The 12,280-nt window shown below is 39.9% G+C and overlaps 1 protein-coding gene across 4 annotated transcripts in view; it reads right to left on the bottom strand.

Moving 5' to 3' along the window:
• Nucleotides 1-12,280, bottom strand: part of CCDC126 (coiled-coil domain containing 126) — a 107,317-nt gene that overhangs the window by 46,519 nt on the left and 48,518 nt on the right. Inside the window, exon 1 of one of the 4 annotated variants that reach the window (XM_030857048.2) lies at nucleotides 6,780-7,042. The exons of 2 other annotated variants lie outside the window; for them this stretch is intronic. The gene's annotated coding sequence lies outside the window, so the exon portion shown is untranslated. Of the gene's footprint in view, nucleotides 1-6,294; nucleotides 6,315-6,779; nucleotides 7,043-12,280 lie in introns of those variants that run through there. One more of the 4 variants, XM_060304712.1, reaches the window with a different exon arrangement.

Here is a 12,280-nt window from a genome sequence, read left to right as displayed (position 1 = left end):
AGTTGAGCACTTCAGGCTAATCTTCACCACTGAAACAGAACCTGGAGCCTTTACAACTGATATCATTATCTTTGCTTGAATGTTTCTGCATTCTTCTGTGCCCTTAAGATCATTAATTACTGAGATCTGTTCAAGGGCAAGCATTATGGCTAGGCTTAGATCACAAAATGTCTTAGGCCAAAAATGGCTTCTGTCATGTCAAGAAAGCCATGCCTGGTTCTCTTCCTCCAGGGACCCCCTACCCTATCTACTTACAATAATACCTATGGTTATATAACATTTTTATTTACCAGACATGCTTCCTTACAGCCTCTCATTCAGTCAGTAGCAGTCAGGCTGCAGTCTTGAAAAAAATTTCTTCGCAGAATTTTTGTACAACATGAAATACCACATTGGTAGTGGTCACTAAAGAATTACCCAGTCCTAAAAGATGACATAATACCATGCTGTTGATGAGAACAGCTCCTCTTCCATATAGCCTGAAATGAGACTAGAGTATCTGCTTAAATGCTACCTGCGCCAGAAGGATTTCAGAACCTCATAACCTTACTCTAGCCCACTTTGGCCTTCTCTCACATCTCACAGCACATTACTTTATACCAACTGATTTTACACATCATATCACTCTATCATGTGTGTAAGCCTTGTCTAGCCCACTTTGGCCTTCTCTCACATCTCACAGCACATTACTTTATACCAACTGATTTTACACATCATATCACTCTATCATGTGTGTAAGCCTTGTCCCTTTAAGTTCCAGGTCCTTTAAGGGCAAGAGTAACATGCCCTACACTGCAGCCACAACTCCCATACAGCCTGGAGAAGAATCAGCAGAGATGCCTTATATTTAAGCACACCCCTGAGCCTAACCCCACCATCTCCCAAGCACCAATGTGACCTCCCTGCAATGTTTCTGGGGGTGAGGGGCAGAGGAGATGGAAATTTCAAGATAAAATTACAGTTGGTGGGTTGCATATCATCCACAGACCGAACCAACGGCAGATAGAAAGTATTTAAGAAAAAGCAATTCCAGAAAGTTCAAAAAGCAAAACTTGAATGTGCCATGCACCGGCAACTATTTACACAGCATTTACATTGTATTAGGTATTATAAGTAATCTAGAGATGGTTTAAAGTACACAGGAGGACGTGTGTAGGTTATATGCAAATAATACGCCATTTTATATAAGGCACTTGAGCATCCCATAGATTTTGGTATCCATGGCTGTGGGGTGGTAAAGGTGGAGGTGGACCTGGAACCAATGCCCTACGGATACCGAGAGACAACTGTATCTTCAATTATCCATTTCTAGGCTGGAAGGCCCTGAGAAGAAATCTAATTCAGTATTCTCACGTTTCAGATGAAAGAACTAAAGCCCAGAGATGTTAACTGTCCTGCCTAAAATGAGGCAATGAGTTAGTGGCAGAAAGTGCACTGGTCCTGAACACAGGTCCTGACTCAGTATTTAGGTTTTTCTCTATTCTATACTACCTCTTGTACCTCCATTAGAAGGATTGCGTTTGTCAGTACTGAATGAATTGTAGTATTAAATGAACCTTGTTCTTTTTTGCTTTAAAGGAACGTAACAAGAAAACAGTAATGGCGGTTTAGGGCAATGATCCTAAAATTCTGAAGATGTGTAATTTGTTCTTTAAATTATCAAGTTCACATATTAAAGTTCAAATATGTTGATTCACATAAATCAAAGTATTACAAAGTTGCTACAAGAAGAATTTAAGAAATCTTTGATCTCTTTTTTTTTTAAACATAGGCAAAAAACTACGATAGAAAAAATATGAAGTAAAACAAAGATAAATACAAGGTCTTCTGGATGTAGATATCTTCACCATGATCAATAAATACAATGACAAGAAAGAACACATTTCCAGAAAAAAAAAGGAACGGAGTGGGGGGTATGCAGAAAGACCCATATTCAAACACAACCTTTACTAGGTGCAGTTTCATTTAAAGCATGAAAGAACTTGATTTATTCATTCATTTGCTCACTTATTCATTCACAATATTTATTAAAGCACCTACTATGTGCCAGAAACAGGAAATGTAAAAGATGAAACGAGACAGGATTCCTGCTATTCTGGAGACCACGCTTTAGTAGGAGCGGGATGGTTAACAAGCAAACACAGAAACAAGCCAATTGCAGCTTGTGATAAACCTACGGAAAAAATAAACAGGGTGATGTGAGAATGTGTGAGGAGTCTATATGAGCTATGAGGTCAAGGAAGGCCCTCTAAGGAGGTCTGATCTGAGAAAGAAGGGGAAGTACAAAGTCTGGTTCCAATTTCCTTCTAACTAAAACCATTAGAATTCCAACCAGAATCTTGGGAGGAGGAGTAAATTGCTCATTCCTAGTCTCCTCAGTACAAACACAGGAGAATGAGAGGGATCCCAATCCCCACATGGAATGGCCTAGTTTGGAGAAATTGTCCAAAGTGAACAAAAGGAAACTCACAAGCAAAGAAAGCTCTGTATTCCCCTTTCTTAAGAAAATGACAGTTCCACTGTTCAGTAACATATGAACAGTAATGACCTGACATGGTGGACTTTACACAGAAAAACATACTCTTTTTGGCGTTTTCTACTATGAAAAGGTCGGTCGTAAGATGAGGCAGGAATAAAGTCTATATAGCAATCCACTGGCATGTTACTTTACAATTGTTATTAAGCATTTTAAATACAATTTTTCAAATTCTAAAATATTCCTTGTTAAAAAACACAAAAGTACTAAAACAAAGAACATGGGGAAATTTTTTTCTTAATTTGTATATTTACTGTGTTACGGGTCTTAATGTATTCACTCCCATTTACAAGATTTACACATAAGCAAAGATCTGTTCAAAGCTCTACTATGCCACGTGCCAAACAGCAAACGTGCAAGCAACTAGATGTCTGAGCAATTTTTCAGTGGTCTCTCCCTAGCCAAAGACCTAAAGACAAATATGTTAGTACAACATTATTACTAGGGAAAAGTAAAGATGGAGAATCAGTGAATATTTAAACTAGAACACCCTCATTTTAAAGACAAGGAAAGGGAAGCACAAGGAGGATAATGACTACCCAATGTCAAAAAACTGGGGGAAATTAGGCATCCAAACTCTCAGCACAGGACTCCAGTGTTTTTTCAAAAGCAAGGAACAAGAATCTACTTTTCAACTGGCACTTTTTAAACAACAAGATGAAACAGAAACCATCAGAGTAGGTTGTACACAATACAGATTTTGTTTTGTGAACCTTTTTTCATTTTTTTATATATATTTTTTTCATACATAGATATGCACACACAGTTACATATCTATGGAGTCTTGAGGTAAGAAGATCTCTTGCTACGGGTTGCAGTCAAAAATATTAAAAACACTACATTTCACACGGCCTATCTTGAAATACTTCCTTGTATTGATATTTTTATGCAAACGTTGCAATAGCAAGGCTGAAAAAATTGATAGATGGCCAATCCTACCTTGGAAATCTTTCCTTCAAATCCCATTTTTGCATTCATTCAGCACTCTACTTTTTGTGCCGTTGACTATAGCTAAAGTAACTATCGACAGCGATAGCAGCAACTAGCAAGCACAGAAGCTCTCATTCAGCCAAAGGTGCTAGAAGAATCACTGGCTATTGGTCTCCTAAGGAATTTATAGCTGGAAAAGCAGATATTTATTACAAAAAAGACACAGTATGTTCACTAGAGCGCAGAGGTTCAGAGAGTTCTCTCCAAAAAAAGAAATAAGTACGCCACAGACTTGTCTTTGAATGTAATTTCAGAGGAAAGGCTCATTCCTAAAATATTTTCTATTTTCTCTCCATAATATTGCCTAAGGCTAATATCTAGGGGAAAAAATTTAACATAGGACACAGCATCCACTCCTAAATAGGTCTAAGATTTAAAATGTGAACTGCCTTGGGAGAAGCTACACTAAAATTCCACCTAAGGGGCTTCCCTGGTGGCACAGTGGTTGAGAGTCCGCCTGCCGATGCAGGGGACACGGGTTCGTGCCCCGGTCCGGGAAGATCCCACATGCTGCGGAGCGGCTGGGCCCGTGAGCCATGGCCGCTGAGCCTGCGCGTCCGGAGCCTATGCTCCGCAACGGGAGAGGCCACAACAGTGAGAGGCCTGCGTACCGCGCAAAAAAAAAAAAAAAAAAAAAATTCCAGCTAAGATACAGAAATATCACATCTCAACATATAAGATCAGTTTTCGATGGCATATTGGGGAAAGGCAAGAGAAGACAACAACATTGAAGAGTATAAAGACCGATAAAAGAAAATGGGTAAAATAAGTCAGGGTTAAGAAGAGCATGTTAGAGCAAAAGGTAAACTACCCAATCACTATGTCACAGTAAAAGTTTACTCCAAAATATATTACGCACTACTAGATATTTCCGTCTCGGAACCTGACCTCCCCACTGCCTCAGCCAATCATGTTTTGTGCCGCATGACCCCATGTCCCCTTCCACAGCTAACTAGACTAGCACTGGGCACCTCTGCCTGAGGCCTCCAACAAAAATTGGCCCCTAAAAAAACCAATATGTTGGGGGTAGGAGCAAAAAGTAAAAGAAATCACAGAAACAAACAATGAAGTTGAATTAGGGATTGACAAACTCAAGTTATATAAAAGCAGGCATAATAAAGAGGCTATGAGTAAAAAAAAAGATACGTAGTAGGGAGGAAGACAACTAAGCATGTCAAAAATGCAGAGAAAACATGTGCAGCTCATGAAAGAGGGATGAAGTGGTCAGGAGAGATTCATGTTTATGGCAGCTTTCTAGTTCTGTCGTGTATATCCCCTTCCTCAAGGTGAGTGGAAAATAAAAAAACCTAAGACACAAATAAATGACTAAAAGGGTTTACATCATTTTTTTTTCCACATTAAAAAAACTTATCATTGCAAAGTCTGAGTTAGAAGAGTCCTTGGAATCAGATCAATTCACTATTTGAGAGAGAAGGAAATTGAGGACCGCAAAGGAAACTAAGGTTGTATAAATAGCGACAGAGGTAGGACAAGAACCAAGGCCTCCTATTTCTACAGCCATTACTCTCTGTCCTAAACAGCACTAAATATCACCAACAGAAAAATTTTTACTCAAAACGAGTATTTCTGCCACACATTTTTAAATGAATCAGAAATCTTTATGCGCATTATGCCATCTCCCACAGTTTAAATTTTTCACTTATTTACTCTCTGGTTCTCTGGTATTCTTATGAAATACATTCATTAAATTTCTCCTTTTCTTTGTAAAGGTGTTTTTTTAATGTATGCGTCACTCAAGACATTACACAAAATTCATCATGCTCCACTGGCTTTTCCTCACCGTACCTTTACATAGCATTACTCAGAACATGTTATTTCACAGACTGCACAACAGTGCTTGAACTCAGAGTAGTACAGAACAGACATTTTAACTGAAAACAATTTCAACTAAGGACCATAATGATTTCCCTGGAGAAAAACTCAACACCTATGTCACTAAAGTTCAGAGAAAACACTGCAAGAACAATCGAAACTGAAGAAGAACTAATGTGAAATGTTTCAAGTCATTCCTTATAAAATGTATTGCAATCATTCAATTTCTCCTGAGACCAAAAACTACAACTTGGAAACACAAATCCCAAAGATGGGAAATTACTGAACAGTGGGAAAGTGTAGAGAGAGGAAGAAAAAAAGTTGGCATAGGGTAAAGATGGTGAAGCCCCACGTCAGGACTGCAGCACACCTAAATGCTTATTCTGCCAGAATAAACACTTAAGCTCCTCTAAGGATCCCCTACAGGACACAGCTGGGGGTGGGGTAAGTCCTTGAACCTAAAGCTGATCCACAGAAAAGCAAAGTCATCAATTTCCTAAGAACATTCTCAGCCATCTTAAAACAGCAGAAATTGAGAAACAGCATATTTTAAAGAATTCTTTGCTTAGGTTTAAGGTGAACAAGGTACATATAAAGTGAAGAACACACAACCTAGAGTGCTAACGATTAAACAAGGAAAAACACAAAACTCACCAATCTAGGGGCCACTTAAGTATAGCTAATGTATCATACTCAAGAGAATTTTTTCGTTAAGCGAAGAATTCATGGCGTTGTAAGCATATTACTTCTTATTCTAGCATCTTAAAGGTGTGTACTGCTACCACCATTTAGTGAGAAAATTCAGGCTTAGAGCCTTTAATTAACCAAGGTCATTAAAGCCAGGCAGTGCGTCGAGCGGGATGGGAACCCCAGCTGTCTTAAGGCTTGCGAGAGTATAAGCCGCAGTCGACACAGCTGTTTAAGTTCATCCTTACCAGTCACCCAGGAGCTGAGTTTTGAAGAGGAAATCTAAAAAGGGCATTTGACTTTCTCTCTCTCAAAGCAGAAGAGAACTGAGCTGTCAGAAACTGAAAGAGAAGTGAGGGCGGCTGGCTCGCGGGCTCTCCATACCCCCAGCTCAGGTCAGTCGCTCCCCAGCGCCAGCGGCCACGGGACCGAGCCCGCCCTGCTCGGATCACGCAGCCCGAGCCACGCTCGGTTCTCCGCCCGGGGCCAAGGGGACGCGGCTGTCAGACCCTGAGGGGCAGGGACAAAGAGCCTCCCCGGCCGTGGCCGGGGGCTGCGGGCCAGTGGCCGAGCCGGGGCTCCGTAGACGCCCGGCGGCAGCGGCCCCGATGGGGCGGCGTGCGGACCGGTGCAGAGTGCGGCAGAGGAGGGGCGGCCGCCGGCCCGAGGGGCTCAGCCAGAGACTCGGACAGGGCGAGCGGAGACGCCTTCCTTCTCGCCCTCTCCCCATTACCTTGTTTGTGGGCTTCTCGTCACCGTCGCCGACGCCAACGGGCTTCCAAGCCGGGGCGGCGCAGCGAAAGCCGATTAGCGGGCGTCAACAGCTTCCTGCGCCTGCGAAACAGCCTCCAGGTCGGGATGGAGAAACGCCGGGGCTGGGAATCAAGGATAAGGTTGGTTCTCAGCTGGTGGATATTTTACTCCTCTCGTCCCTCACACTCCGCTTCCGCTCCGCCTCCTGGCCCGACCCTTCCCCCACTTCTGACACCAGCCGCCCGCGACGTGCGGCATTGTGGGGGATGTAGTCCCGGAAGGCGGAAGAGGCGGCACGTGTTTCTAACCCGTCGGCACCTACTCCGGGTCAGGACAACGCCGTTGCACAGCAACCAGAGGCGCCTGCAGGCTCCTTTTTCGGATGAGCTTAGCTTGAGGGAGGAGTTCTCTCTGCCTTAATTCGCTGCGGACGCTGAAAGGAGAGCGTAGGCGTCTCACGCATACCCTCCAGCTGGGAACTAACAGTTAACACGCTGTTGGCTTGAGGTAGAAGGGCTTAGTATGATTAAAAGTGTACTACTGACAAGAATGCCCGTTTTTGCCCCGAATGTCCGTAGCCAACGGAGTAAGGCAAAAATAACCGACTAAAGATTGAACAGGAAGAAACAAAATTGTTGTTTTTCACAGATAATATCAATATTATGTACGTGGCAAATCCAAAAGAATTTGCAGATAAATTGTTACAATTAATAAGTTTAACAAGGTTAATAGACACAAAAATAGTATTCTTAAAAAATACTTATTTCTATATTCCAGGAAAAAAAGAGAATTGAATTTTCTTTAAGTTAGAGAATTTGAAGCTTACAATACCCTCAAACCAATATCAGATATCTAGGAATAAATCAAAGAAGTGCAAGACCTATATGAAGGAAACATTTTAAAAACATTGAACAAGACCTAAACAAATAAGAGAGAATAACACGTTCACAGATTGAAAGATTCCATACTGAAAGATGTCAAGCCTCCCCAAATTAATCTGTAGACCCAGTGCAATTCCAGATAAATTTCAGTAGATTTCTGTGTGTGCATGTGTGTGTGTGTGTGTGTGTGTGTGTGTGTGCGTGTGTGTGTGAGAAAGAGAGAGAAACTTAACGAGCTAATTTAAGTTTACGGAAGAGCAAAGACAAGTATACATGAGGAAGAGGAGGAAATAAAACAAGTATATATGAGGAAGAGGAGGAAGACTTGCGTCACCAGATATCAAGCTTTATTATAAAGCCATAGTCATTAAGGCAGTGTGGTATTGGATCAAGGATGCACCAATATACCAATAAAACAGAATGAAGAGCGCAGAGATGCGCCAAGTCTTCAGTAGCAACAGCCGCTCCCAACGATAGGTCTGAGCCTCGCCAGCCCCTCCCCCAGGAGACCGATGCAGTCGGCCAACCTCTGATATATTTAAAAAAAAAAAAAAGAATAAAGAGCCCAGAAAGTCTCATCTGTACATGAAAGTTTGATTTACGTTGTCATGATGGGGATGCAGAGCAATGCCTAAAGGATGGTTTTCAATAATTGGTGCTGGGACAAATAGATTTCCATTTGGAAGAAAAAAAATGAAATTGGGCTCTTTACATTACACACCAAAATCAATTCCAGGTGGATATTAGACATAAATTTGAAAGGCAAAACAATAAAGCTTTTAGAAGATGAAATAGGAGCAAATATCCATGACCTCAAGAGTAGGGGACAGACTTTTTTAATTAATCCAAAAGCACTAATTATAATAGAAAAACTGATAAATTGACTACATTAATATTTAAGACCTGGTTTCATCAAATGACGCCGTTAAAAGAGCTAAAAAGCAAGCCTCAGAATCAAATAAGAAATTACAGCATTATGCTGTACACCTTAAATTTGTACAGAACTGTATGTCAGTTATCGCTCAATAAAGCTGAAAAAAATTTACAGTATATAGAACCAAGAGAAGTCTTGTATCCAGGATATATAAAGAACTACAGTCATAAGAAAAAGAAATGAACAGGCAAATTACCGAGGAAGAAATCCAAATAACCAATAAACCTGTGAAAAAGTGTCAATCTTATAAGAGAACAGGGAAATTTGAACCGCAGCAAGATAACACTACACCACCGACCAGAATGGCTAAAATGAAAGAGACTGACAATTACAAGTGTTCTCACTAAGAGTAGAGCAACAGGAATTTTTCACTTTACTATAGGGAGAGTAAATTAATAGAGCAGTTTGGAAACATTGTTTGGCCTTATCTACTAAAGTACAGAGGCCTGTGCATGACTAAGAATACAGGCCTGTACATGACCAAGCATGTCACTTCCTGGTATATACCCTAAGAAAGGCTCATGTGCACCAAGATGCATGTGTAAGAATGTTAACAGCAGTACCGTTGTTATAGCTAAAAACTGTAAACAACCCAATGTCCTCTATCAACAACAAAATGGATAAATTGTCATATAATAATAGACATAGAATATAACAGAGAAATGAACAAACTACATGCAATAATATAGATGAATCTTAAAATATAATGTTAAGAAAAAGAAACCACTCTCGAAAGAATATATAATGTATTGTTCCATTTTTATAAAGTTCAAAAACATGAATAAAGAATGCATACTTAGGTGCTGAAACAGTAAAGAATAGGAAGGAAATAGGTACCATAAAAAGGAGGTTAACGGCTACCTCTTAAGACAGGAGGAACTCTATGGGGAGAGGATTGAGACTGGGAAGTCTCTTATGGTAGGGGGAGGGGGGAGAACACAAATATATAAGAAGCCACAGTAGAGTGTGGTATCTATTATATGTAGAGAAAAAACATTTCTATCTGAGTGGGAAAAGTCCACATGGTAGGCAGGCACAAAGGAAAAGAGGCAATACAGGTCATGTATACAAAACATGGGATAACCTGGATACAGATTACCTGAGCTGTCCAGTACAGTAGCCACTAGCCATATGTGGCCTTTTTTTTTTTTTTTTTTTTGAGGTACGCGGGGCTCTCACTGTTGTGGCCTCTCCCGCTGCGGAGCACAGGCTCCGGACGCGCAGGCTCAGTGGCCATGGCTCACGGGCCCAGCCGCTCCACGGCATGTGGGATCTTCCCGGACCGGGGCACGTACCCGTGTCCCCTGCATCAGTAGGCGGGCTCTCAACCATTGTGCCACCAGGGAAGCCCCATATGTGGCTTTTGAGAGCTTGTAGCGTGGCTAGTCTGAATTGAGATGTGCCGTAAGTGTAATATACACACCAAATTTTGAAAATTTACTACAAAAAACATAAAATATCTCTGTGGTTTTAAAATACTGATTATATGTTAACACAATAATATTTTGGATATATTGGTTAAATAAAATACATTATTAAAATTAATCCACTTGTTTCTTTTTACTTTTCAAATATGACTACAAAGAAAAATAAAACTGCATATGTGGCTTGCATTATATTCCTATTGGACAATGCTTCTATAGAGATACATCAAACAAACAAACAGACAAACAGAAAGAGAGGAGAGAGCAAAAACTTAGAAGGCTTAAATGCCAAACTAAGAAACTTTTACTTAATTTGAGGAGCCACGCAAAGTTTTAAGATGGGGAGATAGTTATGTATTTGTCTGTGAGATTCTATTTTGTTATCTAATATTTATGTATGTTAAAGCAACCTCCTCTATTAGATTATAAACACATTACTATCCACTGTTTCCAGACACTGGTAGAAGGCACTCGGTAAATATACGATGAATAAATAAATCTTCCTACTGGCCTCATACACAAATCTCTGGATACCATATATAGTTAATAACTGCAGTTTGATAGACGTTTCCCTGGCCAAAAGATTCATCTATTGTTATTTTCAAGATTTTTCATCACCTCCCTTCTATCTCACATCTGGGTAGACAAAGAGTAAATTAATTTGGAATGTTGAAGGTAATAATTATTGTTATATTTTATAGCACTTTACAACTTAGAAATCTTTTTCTTAGATGCAGTGGGATGTATTGCCAAACTCCGCCCACTCATCTGTCAAAGGAAGACCTAGAGTCAAAAGAATGTAATCAGCTAAACTCTGGGCTAAACCTGTGGGGAAATGGTGGCTCTTTCCTGAGAGTTTGAAATATGGAGAACAGCAGGAGGGAGAGACACAGGTCAGAAATGAAGGGAGCCTCCCTGAAGGACGCTATGGTTGGGAAAGCCTAAAACTGGAAGCACCTTCCACTGGGCTTTGAGGGGTACATTCAAGTTAACAGAATCTTTGCTCCTCCTACATTGTGATTTGTTTCTGTGATATACCAGACCCTTCGTGGACAGTTCTATTTTTCCACATAGTGGTCCAAGGGTTTGGTCTGGGGGAGTCTGACAGGCTAGAAAAGGGAGGCCCTAACCTGCCCTTCTTTGGGGTTGGGTAATGTGAGAGGAGCCTGCTAACCACAGGAAAAGGTCCTAATCAAAAGTGTAATAAAGAGTTTGGGCCAAGACAGGTTTTTTGGGGTTTGTTTTGTATACAATATGATATGTTTTTATTTAAATGTGTCTTTGTATATGTATATACACATATATATCATTTAACAGTATGTAGAAAAACCTATATCAAAATAAAAACAATGTTTAGTTTTTTTTTAATTGTATATGGGAGTATAGTTGATTAATAATGCTGTGTTAGTTTCAGGTGTATAGCATAGTGATTCAGTTATACATATACATGTAACCATTCTTTTTCAAATTCGTTTCCCATTTAGGTTATTACAGAGTATTGAGCAGAGTCCCCTGTGCTGTATAGTAGTTCCTAGTTGGTTATCTATTTTAAATATAGCAGTGTGTACATGCAAGACAGGTATTTTAATTCTCTGCCCCTAAGCTATGTCCTGTGACCATTAACTGATTGCACAACACAGGTTGCTCTTGCCAATGAATAAATACATCCAAGTCCAGCAAGAACTCATCATATCTTGCCTAATTCAAATTTAGGCTTTCCTTTATAGAAAGCAGATCTTATTTATTTAAACTCCCAAATGTAAACTGCAAAAATGCAAAGATGAGCATTCAAATTATCAAGATCATAATGACCATTATATTTCCTAGCAGGTGCTCACAGTTAGGGAGATAGATTTTAACCAACCAAAAGGTGCAAGTATCTATCTTTTTTTTTTTTTTTGCTAACTTGCCTAACCACAAAAATTACCTATATTTTGTTCATTATTATAAAATTCAGAATAATTACTCCATTAAAGCAAATGACTTGATGAATGCTATTGCATTCAAAGCTCATTACTATACATTTTTTCCACATAAGCAGCTAGATTTAGAAATTAAAGCCTCCGAATATTCTAAATTAGATAAAATTGATTCAATTTTTAATAACCATGTTTGATAAATCCCGAGGATTAAGCCACTTTCCTTGGCTATGACTTAGTTTACCCATTCGTTAAAAAAATGTTTAGGTATCTCTCTACCTACTCTTCCTCAAATAGATTATGAGATCTTCTCAATCGAGATG

The sequence above is a fragment of the Globicephala melas genome, chromosome 9 (genome assembly GCF_963455315.2).
Source record: "Globicephala melas chromosome 9, mGloMel1.2, whole genome shotgun sequence".
Lineage (NCBI taxonomy): Eukaryota > Metazoa > Chordata > Mammalia > Artiodactyla > Delphinidae > Globicephala > Globicephala melas.
The sequence above is the reverse complement of the archived record's forward strand: the minus strand, read 5'-3'. Positions and strand labels throughout refer to the sequence as shown.